Raw genomic sequence first — 8232 nt, forward strand, 5'->3', positions numbered from 1 at the left:
TACAAACCACAACATATAGGAAGCTATCAATATCATTGCATATGTAAATTGGCTATGTCCTCCACCTCAATAGGAGATTTTGGTGAATCATTAATAGATATTTCATTCTTAGTGCAATAGGAACTATCATGAATCTACAAGTTGTTATGTGAATCTTTCCAACACTAGACTTACATACTTACTTTGGCATGATTCATATTTTCAAAGTGATTTTTCTAGACATCCTTCTAAAATCTAGCTATCTATCATTTAATTAAGTCAAGTGCTAGAGCCAAAATTCCAACTAATATGTTCTTAAAGTAATCTACATGTGTAAGGTTTGGCTTCCATGGAGGAAGACTTCCTACAAAATTTAGTTCGCCACTAAGATTTTTAAAGATTATTTTAAAGAGGTGGTCCCACAAATTTTGTAATACAATTTATGCCTCAAAGCTTAAACTTCTAAATTATGGAAGATAGTAGTCACATGAATTTTGTTATTTAGAATATTTAATTCTAAATGATAATAATTGATACAAATTCAAAAAATCATATCAACAATCAGTGTAAAAAAAAAAAGACCTAAACTGATAAACAATCTAAACTCTTATCTTTTCTACCAACTTAAATATGCAGCCCAAAAAAAAAGCTGTTAATTTTATTTTTTTAAATCAACTAATCTTATAATAATATTTTTTTACTTGAAACTCATGATAAAGCCTCCTCCTAAACTGCACTCTTAATCTTCTACCATTAATTGAAAAAGACAAAAAAATGAAAAATCATATTACAGTTGTAAAAACTATAAACACATGGTGTGCCAATTTAAACTCAAATGGTCATAAAGTTTGGATGTGTCTTTTGATATTCTTTCTATTTTCTTTTCGCTGGAAGACCTACGGATCACCACTATAGAAGTCTTAAAAGGAGGACCCTCAAACTCCTAATGCCTTTTCATTCTTCCATTCCTTAGCTTAAACAGATTTTGAATATTTAAAACCAGAGTCAGACTTACATCCATTTATTTATTTCCAAGATGGAAAATAAAATAAATGCTTATGAGAACTTGGAGAAAATTGAGAAGATTGGAGAAGGAACTTATGGTAAAGTATACCAAGTGAAGGACATTAATACAGGTCAGTTTTTTGCCCTCAAGAAGCTCAAACTTGAGAATGAAGATGAGGGAATTTCTGTCAGTACACTAAGGGAGATATCACTCCTAAAGGCACTTTCTAATAGCAATTACATTGTAAGGTAAGAAATGCATATGCCACCTCAATATCAGCTCTCAATTTGGAGAAAAAAGCACTTTGAAAAAACTTGTATGTGACAAATAAAATCAAAGTTTTGGGTTTCACAAACAGCAACTTGATTCTTCGTCAGATGCTTTAACAGATTGCAATTCTAAATATGTTTAAAAAGAAAATCATGTTCCAAAGTATTGACTTCGACAAATATCTGTATATTTGTGTGAAAAGACAATCATATTCCAATGCATTCTTTCCTTGAAAAAATTACGTTTTCATAAGAAATCCCCTTTTCAACAGTTATATTGATAAATTGGTATTTTATTGTAGACTATTGGACGTGAAACATATAAAGCACAGAAAGAATAAGCTCCTTTTGTATTTGGTTTTTCAATACATGGACTCTGATCTCAAGAAGTATATTGCTGGTTATTGCCGTGGACAAAAGAAATTGCCTCCCCCAGATTATCAAGGTAATTTCTTTTAATTTAACTATATCAACAAGTAACCATCATGCAATTTGCCTGTATGCATAGACAATGTTCACAAAAGTGGAGCCTTTTAATCTATGAGACATTGACAAAGGATTACAATTTTATATCAATAACCAAGGAGCTCTATTGTTGAATGTTGTTAAGTTTTTCAAGATTTCATGTAATTGCTCAATTGGGTTATTCAAAATGCTGCATGAAGAAAATTTATTTCGTTTCAATAATTTAATTGTTATTTGTTATATTCTTGCTATGATTGTAAGTTAATAGTTGGATTGCAGAGCTTCTTGTACCAGATATGCAAGGGTGTTTCTTACTGCCATAGTAGGGGTGTAATGCATAGGTGCTCCCATTTGTATAACCTGGAATGTAAATTTTTTAGTTCTTCTGAATATTGTTGTTGTTTTTCAATCTATTTCATTTGAAACATAATTAGAATGTGCAGGGATTTGAAGCCCGGAAATCTACTGATGGACCAAGAAAGGGGTTTGATCAAAATTGCAGATCTTGGGCTCAGAAGAACATTCACTATTCCTATCAAGAAATATACCCATCAAGTGGGACAGTTTTTTCCTGCTTTCAGATTCTATTTTCTTCTTACCCAGCTGATAACTATTTAAGATTAATTGGAATTGAAGCAATAAAGGCCACTGTATGTTATCTCAAATTTCAATCTAGATGCTAAAGATGAAGAGATCATTTCGTACTTTAGGGTCTATATGAAATTAGTGAAAAAACAACAAAGACATGGACACCATGGCTTTAATTTAGGATAACATGAATCTCAATCTAGATGCCAAAAGCAATGAGCCCATACTAAGCTCTATGGATTATATATGAACTTATTAAACTAAGAACTAATGCCCTGGTACTACAATTTTAGGGCTCATTTAAGTTAATTTATTTTTTAGTTGGACTTTAATGGATAGATTTTTTTGTTCAAACTACAGATTTTAGTTATGTCTGTTAATTAACTTTAGCTACATTATCAATAGTTGCATTAGACCATAAAAATATGTTCATAGGTTCTAGGGAATTCTGTTATGTTCAGACCAACTTGAGCTATTATTTTGACATTGTTTTAATACCTTTCTTCTTGCTGCAGATTATGACCCTTTGGTACAGGGCTCCTGAGGTGCTTTTGGGAGACCCCCTTTACTCCACAGCTGTGGACATGTGGTCTATTGGCTGCATATTTGGTAAGCTTTTTGCAATCTACTACTTTAATTTAAGGGTTGTACATATTTCTACTTCTCTTACGAATTTTTATCTTCTATACCTTTACATGCTATTGCTCCTACATTATATATTTCACTTCAATTTTATGATTCATGGATATTTGAAACTGGTTCTTAATTATGTAGCTGAAATGTTCCGAATGAAGCCTTTGTTTATGGCAGATTCAGAAATAAGCCAGCTCCTTAGCATTTTCAGGTAAGAGCAATTTTCCAGTCAAATAATTAAAACCTAAGATTTTGCAAAGAGAGACGATTTCTACTACAACCCTATTTTATCCCATGAATGATATGATTATCATGGTTCATCTTAACGACTGTGATTCTACGCTTATATGCATTAGGTCCCTAGGAACCCCTAATGAAAGCACATGGCCAGGAGTCAGCAAGCTGAGATATTGGCATATCTATCCTCAATGGAAAAATAACGACCTAAGGACTCTTGTTCCTGACTTGGATCCAAATGGTTTGGACTTATTGTCTGTAAGTGTTATAAAATTCTATTATTGTCCTCTTTTGCTTCTTTGCTTATGTGCAATCGATTTAAAAAGTAAATTTCCAACTACTTTTTCTGCTGTTGTTGTAGAAAATGCTTACATACGAGCCATCCAAGAGAATCTCAGCTAAGAAGGCAGCAGAACATCCTTATTTTGCTGTTCTTGATAAATCGCATTTTGAAATTTGAAGACTGAAGCAATTGGATAGTGTACTCAATCACTACATATTTTGTTTCACATTTTCTTGACTAGCATTTATGTTAAGGTGTTGTTGAGGTGCCATATTTGCCCAGAAATTTTTGGTGGGAATGCGTATATCAGCTTTCCAAGGATTTGAAAGAATATATTCTATATCTTAAATGTATTGTCAATGCAGAAGCCGTATTTCTCTACACTTTCCTAATAATAGCTTTGTTTTGGAGGTCATCTATGTGCTGCGTGTTTAGTTAAGTGATAGCTATGGTCTTTTAACAGTGTAGGATAATAAAATAGCAAACAAGTCACAACATAACTTGAAATGGCCGATTGGTTAGAGCCTATTAGAATATTAATGTGACCTTGGTGCAAATTAGCATTTGTATAAGGAAAACCAAGTGGATGCCTTGTATTTGGAATGATCTTCGAGTGCTTTTTGATATTTTGGTGAGTTAGGTAAGTTTCATCAGTTAATTTGTCATAATGGATGACATAATTCTTGCTAACTTGGGCGATTGTAAAGAAATTTGAGATGTAAAATGCTTGGACTTCATTAACCATCCTTCCAAGAACTCATCATTTCCTATTGGCTGACCACCTTTAAATGAAAAACAACTATCCCTTGTCCCTAAATTAATGGCATGGAATTTGATATGAGATGTAAGGTGTGAAAACTTCACAAAAATTTTGCTCGGTAGTCAAATGACACAATGAGTGCCAAGTTGGTCAGTACCTTAAGGAGCCAAGTGACTGGCAATGTCGAGTTAGTTGACAGCAATGAGACCCGAAGAACTTGGTCTCCAAAGGAAAGAGCTTGACAACAATGGGCTCAAACAACACTACACCGACTGAACTCTTGACAGAGGAACTGAGTGAGCTTGGTCAACTCAGTCAGGGAGGGGACCAAGTGATCTTTGTCAGCACTAAGAACAAAAGATTTGGTAAACACAAGAACTTGGTCAGCACTAGAACCAAGTTAAAATAGAGAACTAGGTTAACAAGGATACCAAGTTACTTGGTGACTAACTTGCAGTCTTGTTTCTTTTGCCATTACAACACAGAGACAAGAACAAAGACTTGCAACTCTATTTTGTACAAATACTAAACACATTACGAAATAGATAGAAAGGAGACAACAATAAGCCAAATAACTAGAGATTGACTAATATGCTTGCTTGCTTTCTTTCTATTCAAAAGTTGATTCAACCATCACAAAATATGGGAGCATATGGCTTCAACCAAAATCAAATTACTTTAATCTATAACTTCTATTTGTTACATAAACTTACAACACAAGATGACTACATACAGTAACACTTAGAGCAATCACTACTTCAATAGGACAAACAAAATAAATGTACATAGAACAAAAAGACATCGAGACCTATGTTGCTGCAACCTCTGATATGCTTCCTGATTTGTTGAAACTTCCTTCTACTCTCTGAAATCTCTGCTCTCTTCAACCGATCTCTATCCTTCATGCTTATTGAATGAATGAGCATTATTCTAGTTTACCTTGTGTCAAACAAATTTCCTTCTGATTTTGAATTTGAACTCACCTATTGAGTTTAATGCTTCTGATGGGCAAGTGGCCAGTTGGCTCAATGGGAAATCGATAGTTTTCAACACTCCCCTTTTGTCCCAAGCCAACAAACAAGGATCACTCTTGATCCAAATCAACTATGCCAAGACTTCTTCTTAGGCTTTTGCTAGCTGCTACTGAGACTTACAAAATTCCATCTTGATTTCTCCATTCTCCACTAGCTCTCTAATGAAGTGATATTTGATCTTAATATGTTGGCTTCTCCCATGGAAGATTGGATCCTTTAAAAATGCAATTGAGAAAATATTGTCACAAAATATTGTGGTTCCATCCTCTTGCTTTTCATTAAAATTTGCCAAGATTCTCCTTAGCCAAATAGCTTGAGATGTTGTTGCATTCGTTGCTATGTATTTAGCCTCTGATGTAGATTGAGCAAAAATTGGTTACTTCTTGGATAATTGGTCGCTTTTTGGATGCCCATGAAATTGCACCCAAGCCCATGTAAAACATATAACCAGAAGTGCTCTTCCTATCATCTAGCCTTCCAACCCAATCGCTATTAGTGCAACCAATCAACCTAAAATCATCATTAGTAGTATACAAAATGTCAAATCCCTTGGTACCATTCACATAACTTAGGATCTTCTTTCCTACTTGCCAATGAGAATCTTTTGGTGTTTCCATAATTTAGAAATCAAACTTACTGCATGCATCATGCCAGGCCTTGTTTTTGTCAAATACATCAAGCTTCCAACTACTTTTGTATAATGTTGGATTCATATTTTTTCTGCTATCTTCCTTGCTCAACTTTAGACCTACTACCATTGGTGTTGGGGCTACCTTACTATTCGACATTTAAAACCTCTCCAAGATCTTACTTGTATATTTTTTGATATATAAAGATACCATCACATGCATTTATTTTACTTCTATGCCTAGAAAATACTTTAACATACCTAGGTCTGTCATCTCAAATTCATTTTTCATTGCCTTTTTGAATTCACCAATTAGGAAATTATCATTTCTAGTGAAGTTTAAGTCATCTACATACAAGAAAACAATCAAAACCTTACTATTTAATTCCTTGATGTAGAGAATAAGCCCACCATTGCTTTTTTCAAAGCCATTTCTCATCAAGTATGAGTCAATCTTGTTATACCAAGCTTGTGGAGATTGCTTGAGCTCATATAGAGCTCTCTTCAATCTATATACCCTATGTTCCTCACTTACAACTTCATAATTAGCTGGCTGCTCCACATATACCTCTTTTTTCAATACACCATTCAAGAAGGTGGACTTCACATCCATTTGGTATAACTTCCATTTGTGTTGGGTTGCAATTGCTGTGACAGCATGCATGGTTTCCTTTCTTGCAATTGGAGCATAATTCTCATCATAATCTCTACCATCCTGTTGCTTATGCCCCTTGACCACTAATCATGCCTTATGTCTATCTATTTTTCCTTCAGCATTGTACTTGGTCTTGTAAACTCATTTAACTCCAATTACTTGTTTCTTGGGAGGAAAAGTAGTTAACTCTTATGTTTCATTTCTTTGCATAGCATCTATTTGCTCATCTATGGCATTACAACATTTCTCCTCTTTTACAGCTTCTTCAAAATATATTGGATCATTATGAGAAAAATGCAAAATTAACACTCTCATCATAGTCTTCATCATACCTTTCATCTTGGTACATCTCCCTTAGACTCTTAGTCTTTCTTGGTAATAGGGAGGTGAGAGTGAGATCTAAATTTTTAGTATTGCTGATGCTACTATTATGCATACCAAATTGGAGTTATCTTGAGCTGTTAGGAGTAGAAACTCTACATGTTTGAAGTTGCTTTCCTTTTTGACTTTGGCTACGGTCATGTATATCTATTGATCCTTCATTTTTTTGATCACCAATTTCATCTTCTTCATGAATAGTTAGCACTTTACTTGAATTGCTTGAAGATTCATCCACCAAGCCATCCCATGATTGATTTTCAAGAAACTCCACATCTCTTGAAATGATGATCCTATTCGTGATTGGATCATACAACTTATAAGCCTTTGATTTTGAGCTCTACCCTATGAAGATATAATTCACACCTTTGTCATCCATCTTTTTCTTTTGTTCCTTTGGTACATGTGCATATGCTACACATCTAAATACTCTCAACTGCTCAATTACCGATCTATGTCTTGACATGCCTCAAGAGGAATCTTGTTACAGACTAACATTGTAGGACACCTATTTATCAAGTATACTATTGTTTCTACAACCTCTCTCCAATATTTAGTTGGAGTCCCTTTGCTTTCATCATGCTCCTTGTCATCTTAATAATGGTCCTATTATTCCTCTCAACCACTCTATTTTGTTGCGGAGTATAACTAGTTGTAAGCTCCTTCTTGATGCCATTTTTCTTGCAAAAATTTACAAACAAATTGGAGGTATACTCCCCTCCCCTATCTAACCTTAAGAATTTTATACATGGTGTCTACATTCCTTTTCAACAAGGGCTTTAAATTCAAAAAATTTATAAAATCTTTTAGATTTTCTTTTTAAGAAATACACTCATGTCCTATGACTGAAATTATCTATGAATTCCATGAAATAAGTACCCCCCAATAGAAGTGGTTTGCATAGGGCCAACTAAATCATAATGCATCAATTCTAGTGGTGCTCTTTCCCTTCTAGAATTTCTAGAATTAAAGGGAAACCTATGTTAATGCTTACCCAGAATACAAGCTTCACACTCATCACATGAATCTACAATGTTTGGAAATCCATTTACCATCTTTTTCTTAGACAATAAATTTAAACCAGCAAAGCCAAAATTTCCATACTTGAGATGCTATAGCTTGGAGGGGGTCTTCAATCATGCTCCTAAGAGGTTATTGTTGATGTACTATTGTATATATATGCTGGGAGGTGAAACAATGACTTGAGAAGAAAAACATGTCTCTATCTTCAAGGGGAACATTTGGTTCTTTTCATTTGGAATATTGCAAGTATCTTCTTACTCTCATCCTTTTCATGAATGACACACATGTCATTTT

General features: G+C 34.0%; 1 pseudogene; it reads left to right on the plus strand.

Moving 5' to 3' along the window:
* Positions 1–1015: 1015 nt before the first annotated feature.
* On the plus strand, positions 1016–3637 carry LOC149558444 (cyclin-dependent kinase B1-1-like; annotated as a pseudogene).
* The last annotated feature ends 4595 nt before the right edge of the window (positions 3638–8232 follow it).

Source organism: Cupressus sempervirens, chromosome 5, assembly GCF_028749045.1.
Source record: "Cupressus sempervirens isolate cs-2001-9-10 chromosome 5, ASM2874904v1, whole genome shotgun sequence".
Taxonomy (NCBI): domain Eukaryota; kingdom Viridiplantae; phylum Streptophyta; class Pinopsida; order Cupressales; family Cupressaceae; genus Cupressus; species Cupressus sempervirens.